This window comes from Canis lupus, chromosome 18 (genome assembly GCF_048164855.1).
Source record: "Canis lupus baileyi chromosome 18, mCanLup2.hap1, whole genome shotgun sequence".
NCBI classification, from domain to species: Eukaryota; Metazoa; Chordata; class Mammalia; order Carnivora; family Canidae; genus Canis; species Canis lupus.
The window spans coordinates 51528370-51548951 of NC_132855.1; the positions used below are offsets into that span (position 1 = coordinate 51528370).

At 34.0% G+C, this 20582-nt stretch overlaps 1 protein-coding gene across 8 annotated transcripts in view; it reads right to left on the reverse strand.

Annotated features, from left to right (window-relative positions):
- Nucleotides 1-20582, reverse strand: part of GRM8 (glutamate metabotropic receptor 8) — a 731564-nt gene that overhangs the window by 229777 nt on the left and 481205 nt on the right. The window lies entirely within an intron of this gene.

Consider the following 20582-nt stretch of genomic DNA (forward strand, 5'->3'; position numbering starts at 1 on the left):
TTTTACCCGGTTAAGCTAAGGGGACAAAAATACAATCTTAGATATTTAAGGGTTTAGAAAGCTCATTGTTTTACTGAGAAAATCCAATAGGAAAAACAAAACAAAACATATAGACCAAATGAAAGCTGAAACAAAAGCAAAGACTTCTGAATAAGGATGAAGGTCAATTTGTGCAACAATAAATAAATATACTAGTGGGATTGGAATTGCAAAAATCACCCTAGGGATATTAGAGGTAAATCTGGAAAAGTGAATTGAGGGTTGATCATGGAGAATCCTGGATGTGAGTCCAGGGAATTTATCAATCTTTTTGTAAATAACATAGAACTAAATGAAAACTTTTGAGCATAAAAAAGTGCAATAAGTAAAGGGCGTTAACCTCTATACAAGAAGGAGGCAGGATAGAAAGCTATCACAATAGTTTTAAAAGGAGAGAAGGAAAAATGGAAGAAATAATATGATGTAAAATACAATAGTAACTGTTTAAATGTGAGGTTCAATATGGAGAGAGATACTAATCAGAAATATCAAAAGCAGATACTAATGTTGAGGTTACTAATTAAATTATAAAATTAAATAAACAGGTATATTTTAGGTACAGGGCACCTAGAAAGAAAAATTGATGTTATCTATTAGCTATGTACATTTGAGGAGAAGAGCTATATAGTTAGTTTAGTTACCAAATTCATCTTTTGATAATTACTTATAATGTAATTATATATACATTTATCTTGTCTTAATATATAATGATTTAATAAACACTATACTATTTTTATTAATGAACATGGTTAAAAGTTATAATTTAAATTATACATCTATTATTTTAAATAAAAATATTTTTTAAGATTTTATTTATTTATTTGAAAGACAGAGAGAGAGAGAGAGAGAGAGAGAGAGAGCAGGAGCAGGGGGAGGGGCAGAGGAGAAGCTGATCTCCCACTGAGCAGGGAACCTGACTCTAGGTCCCCTGGATCATGGCTTAAGTTGAAGGCAGACACTTCAGCAACTGAGACATCCAGGCATCCCAAAGAATTCTTTTTAGAATACGTTTATCTGTTAAAGGGACTTCAAAGAATGGAGGTTTCAGATTATGTTTTTATATTAAACCAAATTTGCCAACCGGAAAGACATTTGTAGAAGTAAAAAAGATTTTATCATTCTTTAACCATGTGCTTTCCTAACATTCTGCTGGGGAGGCTTACTACTGATTAACTACATTGAGATCACATTTAATTAGGTCTAATACCTTAGGCATTATCAGCAGGATATAAAAAATAAAAAACAATGGACACCCTGAGAACTTATTGTAGAACAAAGTTAGAGATAGACTCAATTTTGACCTAAATATTTACCCTTGAGCTTGAATAATCTCAGAAATTTGAAGAATCAATTTATAGGTTTCCTGATTTCTATTTCCACCTGCTACCATACAATATTTCTTTAATCCTTAATTTCTAAGCTTTTAATTAGAAGAAACTGAAGGAGTATTGCCTGGATATTCCCAATGGTAGCAAACAGAAGAGAAATAAATTCTATTCCAGACATTCCTTTTTTTTAAGATTTTATTTATTTATTAATGAGAGACACAGAGAGAGAGGCAGAGACACAGGCAGAGGTAGAAGCAGGCTCCATGCAGGGAGCCCGATGTGGGACTTGATCCCGGGACTCCAGGATCACGCCCTGACCTGAAGGCAGGTGCTGAACAGCTGAGCCACCCAGGAATCCCCTCCAGAAATTTCTTATTTGAATTTAAGCATTCTATGACATTTTATTATCAGTATGGACTATTTTTAGAAATTTTCTACTTAAGATTTCTTTATTTAATACACTGTATTCTCATATTCCACAATTTCATACCAGTAATAAGTCATTAGAAGCACTCAAATTTAGATTACTTTATTTCACTAAGTATATGCATGATCATTGTAGAATCATGGGATTATGACAAATGCATATATATCCATGTAAATTATGAATACAAATACTTCCCCAGACACAATGAGAATGCATTGTTTTCTCATTTTCTCTGTCTAATAAGTGTTTGTAAGTAGAAAATAACTGTAAGTAATCAATTAGGTATATCATTTGTATTATTAAAAACAGAGTGTTTTCTTTTTAAATGAGGTTTTCTTAGAGCAATACTATAAAAGCTTCCTCTACACATTTCCTGTTGGGACCTAACTTCATTTGATATTAGAAAAATTGCCATAACATATAAAATCTAGGAAGCTACATAATGACTATCCCAAAGAATAAAAATACCACCAAAACTCTAATTAGTTAAATGTGTCAGAAGTTATTCCTTTTACATAGTCATTAACAAAATTTAGTAGGTAGCCAGAACAAGTACCATCATGTTTTTTCATCATGTTAGGTATTTAATATAATTTAAAATAAACTAAGGTATTTAATTTAATTTAAACGGAAAAACTGTAGGTAGGTTATCAAAGATTGTAAAAGATCAATTGTAAAAAAAAAAAAAAGAAATTATTGTAAAAATTAAAAGTCCCACTAAAAAAAATCCAAGGAATTATGTAATTAAGTCTTTTGTATCTATTCAGAGCAATAACAACTATCTCTTATCTAACAAAAATTCTAAGTCACACAGAGAGAGAGAGACAAAGGCAGAGGGAGAAGCAGGCTCCATGCACCGGGAGCCCGATGTGGGATTCGATCCCCGGTCTCCAGGATCACGCCCCCGGCCAAAGGCAGGCGCTAAACCGCTGCGCCACCCAGGGACCCCTCTAAGAAAAATTCAAAGTCTCTAATGAACAAATTATTTTTCGTGTCTTGAATTTTACGTCTTGTATGAGCTTCACTTTGAGAGTTAGTAGTAAAATCTCTCCATATTCTAATTTAAAGGAAAATAATTTTTTTTAATTTTTATTTATTTATGATAGTCACAGAGAGAGAAAGAGAGGCAGAGACACAGGCAGAGAGAGAAGCAGGCTCCAAGCACCGGGAGCCTGACGTGGGAATCGATCCCCGGTCTCCAGGATCGCGCCCTGTGCCAAAGGCAGGCACCAAACCGCTGCGCCACCCAGGGATCCCGGAAAATAACTTTTTAAAAAGATTTTATTTATTTATTTATGATAGACAGAGAGAGAGAGGCAGAGACACAGGCAGAGGGAGAAGCAGGCTCCATGCAGGGAGCCTGACGTGGGACTTGATCCCGGGTCTCCAGGGTCAGGCCCTGGTTGAAGGCAGGTGCTAAACCGCTGAGCCACCTGGGCTGCCCCAAAGGAAAATAAATTAATGAGGTCATTCTCTCTAGCTAGCGATCATGACCTAAATCATGAAGGAAAAAAACACATTTTTCTTTTGTTTCATGGAAATATTAATATAGCATGTAGAAAACTTTATGAAATTCAGTTTTAAAATTTACACATCCTATCTTGTGAAATTCATTTGAATTACTATTTCTGCTTGGTTGAAATATGTAATAGCTTATCTATACATGAAAAGCAGCAGTATGAGTAAAGTATCTTTTTTGCTTTATCATTGTTACTTTTTTAAATGAGGAATTATTATATTTTTATATAGCAGCTTTCTGCTTTCCATTAATCACTGTCTTCTGTATAAAATTTCAAGGGATGAAAACTACAAATTTTCTTAAGAATAGTTAAGGAGTGAAAATAATCCAGTTTATTTAAAGGCATACTCCAGATAAATCAACCATGTTTAAGTCATTTCAGTGATTGTCTTTCTTCTTTTTCACTAACTTACCCATAAAGGGAAATGTCCTTTCTGATAAAATGAAATGAAAACATTAGCATTATTAAAGAATGTTTTTATACTGATTTGTCCCAGTGGAAACTGTAATAAAATAAAGATTAGCAAAGCACATATTTTTCTTGCCTTTACTTTGTTAAAGTATTTCCTTCACTGTATTATATGTAATATACATGAAACTGACATCATAATATAATAAAGTATTATGATGTCAGACTATACGTTTGGCAATGAGCAATGTTTTTTTTTTCTTCCTAATTAAAAAAATGACTTGATAGGAAAAATATTTTATTTATTTACTTGTTTGTTTATTATTCTTAGCTAATCTCTACCCAATGTGGGTCTTGAACTTACAACCCTGAAGTCATGAGTCATATATTCTACCAACTAAGCCAGCCAGGTGCCCATAAGAAAAAAAAAATTTTTTTTAAGTCCTACAGCTAAATTTCATTATAAATACGAATATAAAAATTCCACAATAAAATACTAAATATTAAATAATCATCATATCTAGCATTATATTAAAAAAATAATACTCCACATCTAAGGAGTTTTTATTACACAAATTAAAAATTAGACACTAGGAGAAAAATTACTTTAATAAATTCATTAACAAAAGAAAACAAAATTCATAATGATCATGTCTTCAGAAAAATTTTAAATTAAAAAGTAGTTTTTAGTGCAAAGTAACTATTAGAGATCAACAATTAGCTTTAAGCCCCCAAAAGGTAAAGGCACTCTCATTAATTATCAGGGTCAAAACAAAATACCCAGTATTATAATCAGTGTTGCATGTCATTCTGGATGTCCTAACTAATGCAAGAAGACAAGTAAAAGAAATAATGTAAATATAGAGAAGAAAGAGACAAAATTATGCTCATTTTCTAACATGAATGTGTACTTGAAAAAAATAATGAATCATCTGAAATTCTACTAGAAGCAGCTAGATAGTAAATAAAAGTGCCACTTATAAAATTCTTATGTAAAAAAAAAATTAACAACTTTCTAATATACGTCCAATGATCACCTTAAAATACTATGGGGAAGAGATCCCTTTAATAATAACATCAGCAGGGCAGCCTGGGTGGCTCAGTGGTTTAGCACCGCCTTCAGCCCAGGGCGTGATCCTGGAGACCCCAAGAGACCCAAGAGACCCCATGTCGGGCTCCCCTGCATGGTGCCTACTTCTCCCTCTGCCTATGTCTCTGCCTGTCTCTCTCTCTCTGTCTCTCATGAATAAATAAATAATAAAATCTTTTAAAAAATAAGCATTCCTATAAAAAAATAACATCAGCAAATAAAAAATGCTCATAAATAAACTTAGAATTTTCAAGAACTGTATTAAAAACTGGTAATATATTACTGAGAGCCACACATAAGTTGAATAAAAATTTTGTATTACTACCTAGTATAGATACAGTATTCTCTTCAAGCGGATTTGTAAATTCAACCTATTTCTAAAGGAAATCGCAATTCAGTTTTTTGTAGGAACTTTACACAATGTACCTATACAAGAATAAAGCCAATTTTGAAACCCATACTAATGGAATTTATTCTACCAGATATTAACATATATTAATTCAAATGCAATATTTAACACAGAAGTTGTACTAGCAAGAAAAAAATGGGTAGTAAGATCAGTGGAATAGAAAATTAATAAACAGAACCAGAAAATGTAATAATATAGCATAGGATTAAAATAGCCATTTCAATCATTTTTTTTTAAATGATGGCTTTTTCTATAAATAGTGTTGAATGGTGACTATACTTAAGTTAAAAAGTTAGATGTCTACCTCATATCTTTACCTCATATTTTACAATATAAAATGAAGATGAATTCAATATTTTATTATAAAAGAATGAATCATAAAACAGCTACAAGAAAAAATATACTTTTTAATAATTCTGAAAGCATAGTATATCTGTTTTCATCTAGTTTAAAACTAATTTCCTAGTTGAAAGGATCAGTGTGAGTTGATCCTAAGTATGGGGAAAGACCTCAGTGTGAACAACACATAATGGAGAATATAAACTCAGCAGATGTGAGTAAAACAAGAGGGCTTATTGATATCTACACACCTAGAGGCAGTGGTGAGAGAGTATCCAGTAACAGCAAAGAGAAAGACTTTTGGTAGTCAGTCCCCAGGCAGTGACTGCTATATACCAGTGGAAGGATGTAGGAAAAGCAGAAATGGTATGGAAATAGGCACCACAAGGTAGTTGTACGTCTAAGAGAAAGGCCGGGTTCATCTCACCAGATCAGATGAGAAATAGCATTCCATAATTGTAATGGCAGAGATCAGACTATGTGCACATGCGCATGCATGCACGTGTGCATGTATGTTTCTGTTTGTCCCAGAGAGAATTGCAGAACGCTGCTTCCCTGCCTCCTGGAATTAACTCAGAGTAGCCATGCCTCTTACAAGTGATCAGACATTACAGCCCCTGCCTGTACAAGTGACACACAATCCTCTGAAATTGCTTCACTAAAATCTAATTACATTTGTTTAATTCCAATATACATTGACCTTAATTCAAACTATTGTACTATAATACATTTGCATCGTTTGATTTATGGCTTAAAGCACTCAGATTCCAAATAATTCAGTTGTGAGTTTGGAGTACAAAAAGAAAAGCCTCATTAAAAGATAATATTTTTGGATAACCCAGGCCTCCTCTGGGAGATTTTTCCATAGGGTGTCAACACACATTTCCGGGTATAACACAAAAACAGAAAGTAGAGAAAAAAATCTTGATAGATGCTACCTTATAATTTTAAATTGCTGTAGGACAAGTAACACCATACATGGAAGAATGAACTACAGAAATAAATTTGTAAAATATATGCCAGATCAAGGGTTAATGTACTCAGTCTAAAAGAGATTCCTCTGAATAAATAGGAAACAGGGGAATACCCAAAATAGGCAAAGTAATGAACAAGCAATTTGCAAAATAATAAATATAATTGGCTAATTAGTATACAAAAGCTTTTAAGTCATTAGAAATAAAAGATATGCAAATTCAAATAATAAAATAAATTTTACCTTTAATATTGATAAAAATGAAAAATAATAATAATACCCAGTTTTGCTAATGTACAAAAAGGTCAACTTACCCACTACTACTGTGGGTGTAAGAACATAGGACAATTTGATAAGATCTATTAAGAAACTTAAAGGCAGTGATTACATGTCTAAGAATTTTTCCTAAGAAAATAATTGAACAAGTAAACAGATTGTTGTCATCTTCATCATATACAAAGGACACTGCGGTATTATCAAAATTCTAATGAATTATTTATATTTCAGAATGAAACTTGTTCAGTATTGTGAAGCCCTGTCCCCATAGTATACTCAAATCAAGAAAACACAAAGTTATTTTTTAAATGGCACCCACAATTCAAAAGCTCTAATCACAAGAACAAAGAAAGACACAGAATAAAAGACACAGATGGAGACAATGTGAGTCCCATTCGTGCACCTGCGGGGAAATGGATTCTCTGGAACACTAAAAAGCTGGAGGCAGAAACAGGGACACCTGGGCACTAACTGTCTTCCTTTCCCTGGATGGGAATGAAGTCTTGCTAATGCTAAATTTGATTCAAGAACCAGAAGAGCCCAATATTTGTATACAGTACCTTAAACAGAAGTGCACAGATTGTTAATGTTAAGTTCTTCCAGAAGGCTGATGTAAGCTCTGGGTACAAAAGACTTGTGGCTTAGCACAAATTGAGCATTTTCACACATGGAATGCCACTCTGCTCAGTATGGGCAATATCAACAGCAATTCTGTGATCTATTTAGGAACCAGGGGCCAGGAAGACCTCCGCCAAAATGTACTGTGGTAAATCAGAAACAACATAATGTACAACATGTGTGCAAGTATGGGCTCTTCTCATTAATTGGAAATATGCAACACCTTTACACTATGCACCTACTGGAATTCTTGCTAATCTTCAACTGCTTAAACTATGTGTAAACAGAATCCCCAGAACAGAATCCAAAAAACTTCCTAGACTTTGTAAACATAACCCACTGAATGAAGCAAAAGCATTTCCATTTGCCATGTTTGATATCTTCAGTCCATCCTGCAATTTGGACAAGGTCACTCACTAATTATGTGTGTCAATGTTATGAGTCTATAATTGTAATCTGGATGTTTTTATGTCCCTCCCATGATATTTAGGGGATAAAGTGTCCTAAATACTTCTAACCTTTGCCACACTTTATCTTCTCAGGCTTCATGATGTCAAAATATCTTAATAGAAATGAAAAAGTTGGGCAGCCCGGGTGGCTCAGAGGTTTAGCGTCGCCTTCAGCCCAGGGTGTGATCCTGGAGGCCTGGGATCGAGTCCCATGTCAGGTTCCCTGCATGGAGCCTGCTTCTCCCTCTGCCTGTGTCTCTGCCTCTCTCTCTCTCTCTGTCTCTCTCTGTATGTCTCTCATGAATAAATAAATAAAATCTTAAAAAAAAAGAAATGAAAAAGTACAATCCATCATTATTCTAAATAGCTTTTCTATAGGAAATCAACTATGCTCATGGTTCTCAACATCCAAAGATTTGTCCAACTGGAAAATGTTGTCATTACAGCAATGCTGTCAAGTTTCTTAAAGATTCAGAATTATATCCCAACTTAGTACCATTTCAATAAAATATAGTCTTTCTCATTTTCCCTCTAAAGATAACTGCTCATATGATATTAAATTTAACACTGGACTAAATATACACTAGCATGTGATTTCTCCATTCCCTTTTTGACCAATGGCCAGACTTACAAAATGGCCATTTCCAATGGCCATTTTTTCCATTAACTTTTTCATTCATTTTGCAAATATTTATTGAACAGTACTTAGGTAAGCACTAAACCAAGCCATGAGAATATAAAGTCAAATAAGACATGACCTCAAGAGAACTGTAGTCTAGGAAGAGTCAGAGGAGTAAATTTGCAATTCACCGGGGGCACAGTGAGTGTTACCTACTGATTAAGGGACATGGTGGAGGAACAACGAAATCAGACCAATGCAAACGAGGATGGGCTCAGGTCTAGGAAGGCTTTCTAGAGGTGATCCTTGAGCTGAGTTTAGAAATGAGGAGGAAAAGGTGACATGTCAAAGATAGGAGTGCAGATTCTTATAAAAAAAAAAAAAAAAGCGGGGATGGGGAGGCAACTAACAAGTGATCCCAAAGATGTGATAGAGCATGATTAATTTACAGAATCACAGCCCAGCATAGTTCAAGTGAAGGGCACTTGTGGAAAAAAGAAAAAAAAAGAGCCTTTTCAGGGAGGATGTGATGTGCTAAGCCAAGGATTTTCGATATGATACTAAAAGCTGCTGGGAGCCATTTAGTAACTTTAAGGAAGAGAAAAATGTGATGAGATAAATATTTTGAAAACAAGCCCTCTGGCTGCTCTATGGAGGATATACTGAAAAGAGAACCAACTTGAAAGAGGGAATTGGGATGTTATTGCAATAATCCAGGCAAGAAATTTTAACGGCTTCAATTAAGATAGGAGAGATCTAGGGGAAAGAGCAGATTTAGAATATATTTTAGTACTGGTGAAACACTGTATACAGGGAAAGAAAGGAGTCTAAATTGGTTTTACATTTCTGATTTGGAGGACTAGGTGGATGCTGTTTAACTCGCTAAGATGGGAAATTCAAGCAAAGGAATAGGTTTGGAGTGAGAAATGATAAACTTAATTTTGAACTTGACAAGTTCAAGGTCCAAGTGCATTGGTGCAGGATAGAGCTGGATAAGTGAAAGGTCTAGGTCAGAGATATGGCACATACCTATAAGGTAATAGAAGTCATGGGAATGGTCAAGGTTATAGTGTTGGGGTGGCAGGAGATGTTATGCAGAAAGAACAGAGGTACTAGCATAGAACCCCACGAAACCCTAAATTGAGGGGAGAGCAGTAGGCAGACAACAAATAATTGCTAGAGGATCAGATGAGGAAAAGGAGGAAGAGGAGAAGAGGAGATCCAAACAGGCTGATGGAGGAAAATCTCCAAAGAAAGTTAAGTGTTTCAAATACTTCAGGGAGGTCATTTAAGATGAACAAGACAAATGTTCATAGCCTTTAGCAATGTGGAAATCAGATCTGAAGGAAACAGTGGTAGAAAATGAAAGGAAAGGAGAAGTTAACCAGATTCCAGAGGCTAAGGAAGGAAACAGGCAGTATGAACATAGCATATATCAATGTTCCAAATAGTCAGAGGAAGGAAAGAAGGAGGAAGACATGCTCCAAATCAACCACTAATTTTAAAATTACTAATTATTTTCATGATTAATTTTTCCACAATGCATATTTTGGCAACATCCTTTTCCAATAGAAAGGAAATCTTTTAGAAACAGTTTTATGTTTCCATAATATAAAACAGAACAGAAGATAAACTCCTCCCACTTTCTATTCTGATGCCAAAGTTGTAATAAAATAGCAGCAGTAAGAGAAGCAGCAACTGGGAATTGGAGTGAATGCCCTGGAAGTCCCCCGCCAAAGTTACTCAAAATCGTGTTGCACCCATACTTGCCATTCAGGCAAAGCACACTATAACCTACTAGAGTATAAATACATAATATTCACTTTACTGTATCTTACATCTTTTAAGATCAAGATGTCTTGCTTAGTCACCTAATATTTAACACTGCTTTCGAGTAATTCTTCCCAAGAGATTTAAACTATTGCTCTCAATGTTCCTAGTGAAATCTCCTCTCACATTCCCTTTTCAGACTAATTCTCCCACAACCACTTTATAGAATTACTTATAGTTTTTACTGATGTTTGTTTCTAACTCTAGTTTAATATGAGCTATAAATTTTTAATAATTATGCTGACTTGCATTTATATAGTGTTGTTCACCCTGAGAGATCACAAAGCACTCTTTCAAACTATACACTGCTCATATAAATAAACACCAGGCAACGTTAAGGATGATGAAAACAACCACTCACACAATTAACATGCTGTTTACCTAGCTCTGAAACAATAAAGATGCTTCACAAGACTAGAGCTGGTATCAATCACAGGAGATGCTCCATTGAACACCATGCCACAGGCTGATACCATCTCTGACTGTTAACATAGACCATTTTTTATTCACTAGGATAGAACTCCTATCAAGTCAAATTGAATTAGTTTTGCCAAAAAGATCAATGGCCATTTTAAAAATGTTTGAATAAGATGCAAGTACTTTATGCATACTTTTTTTTAAAAAGTCTGTCTTTCTTAAACTAAGCTTTTACTGCTAAGTAGGGAACTCTATGCTAATAGCTGACACTATAGGTGGCTCCCAGGTCACAAATCTGGACTCAAATAAGCACTCCTTCCATGATCTTGAACAAATGATTTATACTACCTATATTAGTTTGATAGGTTTGGAAGGAAAACTGTATTATCCGTGACTCAAACTCAGCAATTCTGGATTTGAAAGATCAGGAAAGTATGCTGAAAGATTCCTCTAGCCACAGATGATTTCTGCAGAGCAGTCTTGTTCTGATGCCTCACATTATTTAAGGTAGTTACACAAATTAGCCATAATACTTGGTAACTTAAATTTTCAAGCAATTACTGTTATAGTGAAAATATAGAACTTCCCAATTGTCCATTAATAAAGCATCAGTTAAATAAAATTAAATTTTTTTTCAAGAAAATATTAAGGAAAATACTAAGGCAAGGCTAAACGTTTACCACTCTGGTTAACATCTTCCTACAGTAAAGGACTAAGATCTTAACAACTTTTACTATGAAAATAAGAAGTTGAAAGTGAGGGAAGTTAGGAATTAGTGATAAATAAAACCAATAAGGGCAATTTATCAGTCCTTTATGTAGAAAATGATAGCAAGTATAAAACTTATATTTGCCTATATGGTAAAACTTTATTTGTATAGATTAAATAGAGAAATAATAATTACTGAGTATGAAGTATATACTTGACAATGTGCTAAATGTATTATATTTTCTTTATCCCATGATCCTTATAACCATTTAATTAAGTAGTTGTAGTAGAGTTATATTTTGTTAGCAATATATTCCAATACTTTTCCAAATTGCTAAATTTTTTAAAAAGATTTTATTTATTTATTCATGAGAGACACAGAGAGGGAGAGAGAGGCAGAGACACAGGCAGAAGGAGAAGCAGGCTCCATGCAGGGAGCCTGATGTGGGACTCGATCCCAGGACTCCAGGATTACGCCAAGGGCCGAAGGCGGTGCTAAACAGCTGAGCCACCCAGGGATCCCCAAATTGATAAATTTTTGAATATGGAAATTTGTGTGCAGGATTCTGGTTTTTAAAACCACATTCATGTTTAATTCAATTGTTTCCTGTGCATATCTTCACAGTGTAACCTACATTTCAATTTGCACTCAAGCTTGATTCTCTTTGAGTTGTTTTGCAAAGATGACAGCATTTACTGAAAGAGTTTTAGGAATCACTTTCTCTAGTTTCTGCATATGGAGCTTATGGCAGAATCAGTCATATATTGGATCTGAACCAGTATAGAATTTGACATCCTACTCTTTAATATATGCCATCCTTCTCTATCTGGTAAGAAATATGACTTTATTAGATTTCCTCTCATTTCTCTTCTTTTCCCTCAACATCACCAGCAGTTGACTTTCTTTTCAAGCTTATTTTTAAGGAAAGCAATAGAGATGTCTATAGCTTCAAAAGAAAATTTGCAGAGTTGGTTATGCTCAGTCATTAGCTAAGGAACCCACTTCTCTGAAGCACATGGCTTGCTACACACTGTGGAACTTGGAAGTTGCTCTCAAATAGAGAAACATGTGAAAAAAAAAAAAAAAGAAACATGTGAGTGCTAGACCTGTGAATAATAAGAGTGAATTTTATTGTAACCCATATTCACAGAGGAGAAAGCTGAGGCTCAATAAAGCTTAGTTATATACCCCATCACACATCTAGTAAATGAGAGAGTCTTTTAGCCAACGTCTAAAAAATTCCAAGCCTTTCCAAGAAAGAAAGTTTTCTTTCTTTTACATCTCAGCATCTCCCAGCCAGTCTGGTATAGTGAACGGCCTGAATTGTTGGAACTACTTTAATAAAAACTAATTTTACTATAATTTTGATTAGAACAAAAACTTTCAAAGTCTGACTCCTATCCTTGATTTGGCAACTAACCAGTTGTGAGGTTTTATCCAGTCATCTTAACCTTTCTGGTATTCAATTTCTCTCTTCACTATAGAAATGAACAACTTGTCAGGTTTTAATGAGCTCCAAGGCCCAATAGTCTATAAAAGCATCACTGCCAGGAAAAGCTGTGTGTGTAATTGCATACAAGTATAAACTGCAAGGTAATTAAGAATTGTTGTTGTGTTGTTTTTCATTTAATTTGGTCAAATGCCCCTCATGCAGTTGGACTGCAATATTAAGGTGCTTACTAAGCACTTGCATTGTAAACATTTTAAGAATGAACTTCGGTTTATTCTATACCTAAATCACCCTGATTTTAATTTGATAGGTCTAAACTTAAACTGTTTTACTATAACATTTTAACAATGCATACTGAATATAAGTGGGCCCCACAACAGAACTGGATATGTTCAGTTATAGTTCTCTTTCTCTTCATATAATTGGGAAGAGTGCTTCAGATTCATGCAATTTCCTTAACCATCTCTTGATATCCATCTAAATTATCGTATTTTCTAAACCAGTGTTTCTGCACATAATAACCACAGTATATAGGGAACTCAAATATAGATGATGCATTGAGGCATAGAGAGACTACCTTAACTTGCCAAAGTTATATAGCTGAGAATAAAGCTAATGAGATTTGGCTCTGGGATCGGCTTTTTACCATTGCACTGCACTGCCTCAACCAAGAAGCTTTTAGAAAACAGATGACTGGGTACCACCTGGTACATACTGAATCAAATTCCAGGAACATGTCTGCATGTGTCTGAGTGTGTGTTCAATGTTCCCAAGTTGCTCTAGTGGGGCTGTTTCCAATGCATGGAAATCACCAAACTAGATTACCTACAAAAGTGAAAAAAAGACTCCATTTGCAAATGGAAGAAGTCAGTGTCCAAGCATTTGCTCTTCTGATTAGAAGCCTGTCATACAATAGCTTTGCTTACCTCAGAGATGCACTTAATATAGCTGCAAAGACAAATAATTTTGTAAGCATCAATTGCTTTCCTTTCTGTTTGCTCTAAGAAAAAGCCAGAATTTTTTCTTGTGACTCTAGTTCCAAATGTGGGAGAACTGAAATGTCCTCAGGAAGTAAGACTGTCCAACATAAGCTGACAACATAATGTTATGAAAAGAAGCGAGGCTCTGCAAGCCTGGCAAACAGAAGCTAAAATCCTAGCTTTGCCATTTGTGAAAACATATGAATACAGGCAAATTATTTCAATCTCCCTGTACCTTAGTTTCCTTATTTATAAATAGAGAATATAATAATAGGAGCCACTTCCACAAGACTGTAGGAGGCAGGATGACATGAGAGTTAAGGGTGATTTAAATCTCAGCTCTGCCACCTACTTCTCTGAGATGAAATTCCTCACCTATGAAATGGGAATTCCAAGACTGTCAACCTAGAGAGATGAGGAGTAAATGAGATAATTAGTATGAGGATTGCTGCAATGATTAAATCAAATCTTTGTATTGAAATTAACCAGTAAAGGATTTTTAAATATTATTTTCTCATTTTAAAATTTCATCTCAAGGTAGAATGTCAGGAGAAAGCATCCACACTGGATGTGCTCAGAAATCCATATACCATCAGAGATTAAAAAAGCAAGAAAGCAATTTGAAGACATGTTTCAGAACTATAAAATAAATAAAATAGTATCTAGTTTTCCTTGATTTGGTATTTTTAAAATACCTAGGTGGAAAACAATATGAGGTTTTTCAAAAAATTAAAAATATAAGACTATTATCTGACTCTGCAATTCCACTTCTGGGTATATATCTAAAGGATATGAAATTACTATCTGAAAGATATTTATACCCCTATGTTCACTGCAGCATTATTTATATTAGCCAAGACATGGAAACAACCTAAGCATCCAGTGATGGATAAATGAATAGAGAAAATGTGGTATGTATATAATATATAACATAAAATGGAATCCTATTCAACCCTTTAAAAAAGGGTATCCTGCCATTTACAACAATATGGATGAAACTTGATGTTAAGTGAAGTAAGTCAGAGAAAGAAAGACAAATATTATATGATCTTACTTATATGTAGCGTCTAGAAAACAATACAGAAACAGAATTGATTGGTGGTTGCTAGAGGCAGAGGGGGGAATGGGTAAAGGTGATCAAAGTGTGAAAATATCCAGTTATAAGATGAGTAAGTTCTGAGGATTTAATAAACAGCAAAGTGACTAAGGTAACAATATTGTACTGAATATTTGAAAGTTGCTGAGAGTAGGGATCCCTGCGTGGCTCAGCGGTTTGGCGCCTGCCTTCGGCCCAGGATGTGATCCTGGAGACCCGGGATCGAGTCCCACATCAGGTTCCCTGCACGGAGCCTGCTTCTCCCTCTGCCTGTATCTCTGCCTATCTCTCTCTCTGTGTGTCTCTCATGAATAAATAAATTAAATCTTTTTTTTTTTTAAAAGAAAGTTGCTGAGAGTATATCTTAAAAGATCTTAACACACAAAACAATATGAGGTGATGTGTTAACTAACCTTACTGAGGTCGGCAGTTTGAAATATACACATACATCAATCTTCATGTTATATACCCTTTTTTTTCATGTTGTATACCTTAAACTTATACCATTATATCTCAACAAATCTAGAGGATAAAAAAAGATCTAGGGTGAGCATTTCAAGAATTAACCTCTGGTCATTACCAGAGCCCCTACCAGAACCACACTCTCCACTACTTAAAAGATCACCTTCCCTACTACCTCTCCCACTGTGTCCCACTGCCAACTTGTCATTATCAACCACACCAAACAGATTTTGCTCCTCGGTGCCTATACTCTTGCTCTTTCTTCTGCCTGGAATGTAACCCACAAACCACGTCTTCACCTAGCAAAATCTAACTTACTCCCATAAGACCTGACCAGAAGCTATTTGTCCTTTCCTGAAGTTTCCCAGTCAGAATGCATCATTCTCTCCACTGGGCTCCCAATGCCATGCATAGTACCCCCAAAAGAACCCGTCTCAATCAGAGGGTACCTGCCATGATGCCCTTAACTCAGTGATTGTCAGACATTAAATGAAGATATGCTCTGAAAGATAAAGTATAAAGTTTTTAATATCTGAAAAATATACTAGTGTAAAACTGAACCCAGGTCATATGTAGTAAAACTTCAGTGAAAGGATGCAACTAATTGGCAGTTTAAAAAGTCATTCTCCCATATAAAGATTTTATAGTTTAATATATTATAATGCAGATCCAATAAAATGTCTACCATTTTCATGTTTAAATATTTGAAGACGTAGAGGCTAATGTCACAGGTATGTAGAGTAATTTTCAGTGCATGTGCTATGAAAATTATCCGCTTTTCATATCATACCTTACACTGACCCTTCTGATTGAAAAGTTTTTAAAACTATACTAACATTTCAATCATAATCTTATAGAAAACAGAAGGGGAGGGAAGGGGAGGAAAGGAAAGGAACAGAAGGACTTGAAGTGAAAATGAAGAGGAAATCCAACAATGGCTAAATATAACATTTTCTCTATCTTGGTGTTCCTTAAAGAAATTATACAAACAAGAGGTACTAAATTTTTTTAATGAAATAATGTTTGAGCTGTTTATCTAACAGTATCATTTGCCTATATGTTTTTACAATACTTTTTCTTCCTTTTTCATTGGATAATACTTATGGAGAGATATTATTTAGAAGAGTGTATCTCAGTGTAGCCCACAGACCCTGGCCAGGGTGGGGGGGGGGGCATTTCAGGTGATCCACCAGGTAGAAACCATTTTCATAATAATATTAAAGTTGCATTTGTCTCTTCCACTATATTGATATTTGCACTCGTTGTTTAAAAAAAAGGCAATGGTAGATAAAACTGCTGACATCTTACCATGAAGAAGGCAGTGGAGCCAAGCTACACTAGTTGTCAGTATGTTCTTCACTGCTACACACTTGCAGTAAAAAAAAAAAAAAGAGAGAGAAAAGAAATTACTTGTTTCACTGAAGAAGAACCCTGATGAAGCAGTAAAACATACTGATTTTTAAAATCTTGACTAGAGTAAAAAAAACATAATATACTGTATGATGAAATATAAAGTACACACAAAACCCTTCTGTTACAGACTAAAGGATGATGCTTGACTCACAGAAGGATGAGGGGGTGGGGGCACGTATGTGATCCTTTCTCTTATGAGCTGAACTAGTCACATTTTATTTATTTGTTTTTAAAGATTTATTTATTTATTTATTTGAGAGGAAAAGAGCATGAGTGGAACAGGGGAAGCAGAAGGAGAGGGAGAAGCAGACTCTCAGCCAAGCAGGGAGCCCAACACCGAGATCCCAGGACACCAAGATCATGACCTGAGCTGAAGAAAGGCTTAACTGACTGAGCCACCCAGGCACCCCAACTAGCCATCTTTTAAATGGCACATCATTTTTACTTGGAAAAACTTCTGATAGATAATCTACATTATGGGACTTGGGCATTTGGAAATTTCTTTTCAAAAATGAACAAAGTAAACCTGTTAAGAAAAACAGATGGGAATTTTAGCTGATAACAAATCTTGAGTTTTCAAGTAAAAATTAGTATTTTGGAAAACATGTCCTCCACAAATTTAATCAGGCTTTTCTGATCAGACTTTCTTGATTATATTGATGCTGATATAAATATAATGTTTTATTATTATATAATAAAAGATTCCAACATCTGAAACAGATATATGACTCAATAAACCAATATTATCCAAACATTTCAAAATCATCTATAGTTAAAAGATTCATTCAAAGCGCAACATAGACCAATTAGATTTTAAGTTTACTGATAGAGTCTCAGGTTTTAGACTGGAATTAACCTTTATGAAACAGTCTTGCCAAACTGTGGTATAGAATCAATGACAACCAAAAAAGATATTAACATACTCTTCCTTTTCACTACATATCTATGTGAGACTAGATTTTTTTTCAATAGTCTTCACTTGGAACTTGAAATTGCAACAGGTTGAATGCAATAGAAATGAGAATGCAAGCTATATTTTATTAATCCACACATTAAAGACATTTGCAAAAGTGTCAATGATACCACACTTCTCATAAAATTTTTTTCTTCTTTTAAAATATTATTATTGGAGCACCTAGGTAGTTCAGATGGTTAAGTGTCTGCCTTTGGCTCAGGTCATGATCTCAGGGTCCTGGGATGGAGCCCTAACTCGGGTTCCCAGCTCAGCAGGGAGTCTGTTTCTCCCTCTTCCTCTGCCTCTCCCCCTTGCTCCTATTTTTCTCTCTCTGTCTCAAATGAATAAATAAAATCTTTTAAAAAATAAAATAAAACACTTTCATTAAAATGTTAGTTATATCAACATGTAATTGGTTTATTATTGTTACTTTTCAGTGAGTTAATAAATACATATTTTAAATTTTATCATTTTTTAATTTCTAATATGGATAATCAATACATATAACACATACAAACAAAGGCTTTGGGGGTTCTTAATAATTTTAAGTATAAAAGGTGCTGGGACCAAAGTGTTTGAAAACATCTGATTTAGAAAATATATGTTAGGAGTCTATATAATTTGATAGAAGACAAACTCTCTGGCAATGTTATTTTTCATTCAGTTGAGTTTGGAGTCTTTTGCTATACAGATTCAAAGATCTATATGTCATCTATTCAACAACTATTTCTCAGTTCCTGCTATGGGCCAGGTGCAACAGAGAAAGGCAAAAGCATAAGACATGGGTCCTGTCATCAGAGCTCTCAGTTTCCATCACTATCACTTAAATCTTCTGAAAATTCTCTTATTGATTTGCATATATTCATTTCCCTAAAGAAAGCTAAGGAAGTACTATTTCTTAAAATGGCAAAGAGGCCCTTATCATAAAAATGCTACAATCCGAGTTTTAATGTGGCTATTTAAAACAGATGAGATGCATATATTTTTAAACTCACCATGGAAAACCTCAAAAGGACAATCTAGAAGAATTGAGTCATGCTCTTAAAATATGACACTCCTTGTGAATCAGAAAAAAAATAGTAAAAACTAACCTTTGAAGTATGACCATATCCACAGAAATACTTCCATGTTTTGACACAGCACTCATATTACAAAAACTATATTAATAAATCATAAGAGATATTAAATGTTACCTAAGATTATAAATTTTACAGAATGTTTTTAACAACAAGGAAATTTGCTCAGTGTTGCGTGGAATAGAGAATGAAATTTTCTGATTTAGATATTATTATTGCTTTATTGGGACATCATAACTACTGCTCTAAAAAGTAAAAATTTTATAATTAGTAACAAAGATAAACTAACATTTTGACATGTAAATCACTCAATAAAACATGAAATATACATAAAAAGTTATCTTTCACAAAAGGTAGAGGTAATCTAAATTATGTTTCTACTTTTTAAGTTTACACTTCTACACATTTTTGCAATTACAGAATATAAAAGATATATAGAATGCATATATTTATTCATACTACTTTGCTTTGCTTGTTAAGTTCTAATGCCCATGTTTTACCTCCTAATTGAAATGTAAGTTTTTATAGGGCACCTTGTAAGTCAAATTATATCTTTGGCATCTCCTAACATCTTATTCACTATTCTCCACACAGTATACATTCAGCATGATTACATGTCAAATTACACTTAAGTTTACCTTGAAATGCTTGGTTACAAAGGATAGTCACATGCATTGATGTTACTTTTTCAGAGACAAATGATTTGTCTGTAACATGTTGTTATTATTTTCACTATTTATAACTCCATCTGGAGAAATATTTTGCTGGACAAACAAAATATCTACATTTGAATTTTAAAATGTTGAAAGGCATACATTCTTAGCTACTAGCCCCATCTTTTTCTGTGGTCTTATTGCCTTACAGTTTTATATATTTATGTTACCTGTTTAGTTCATCCCTCTAAAAGATCAATCTCTTGGTTTGGATAAAGACTTTATAATCAAGACCAAATAATCCATTTGATGGTAACTCACTAGAAATATAATCCTAATAACACAGCAAGAAACTATAATGGCTCTCTTTTGCCTACAGTAGCAGAGCTAAATTATTCTACTTGGTTTTCACTAATATACATATTCTCATGCCAACATATTAGTCTATATTACTTCTCATTACTCACCAAAAAAAACCTTACAATATTCTGTACAGTATTTTATGGTTACATTTCTTATGATGCTAATTAAAGACCTATGACATTTTTTCTATTTTCTCCAATTGTAGAAATACTACTTGTTCTTTTCTCTTCCCCTTAGTTTTGTTTCAAATAAAAAAAAAGGAAAGAAATACAAATACAGTTGAAGAATTGTGAACTTTTTCCAATTCCTCTCCCTCTCCTTGCTTCCCAGAGATAACACTATCCTAGGCATTTATCATTTCTATGTATGTTTTTATTTATTTTAAATATATGTATGTATCCATAAAAATATATCCTATGTATTAATGTTTTTATAATATTATTATAGTTTATATTTTATTATATCATATGTTATACTATACAGCAATTAGTTTATATAACTAGATTTATTTAGGTAGGTATATCATACTAAAAGGTAAAAGATGGAATTCTTTCAAACTAAGACAAATAAGAAGCAGGGATCCCACTTTTGCTACCTTTATTCAGCACTGTACTGAAGGTCCTAGCCAGTATTATAAAGTAGAAAGAAAAATTGAACAGCATACATATAAGAAAGGAAGAAGT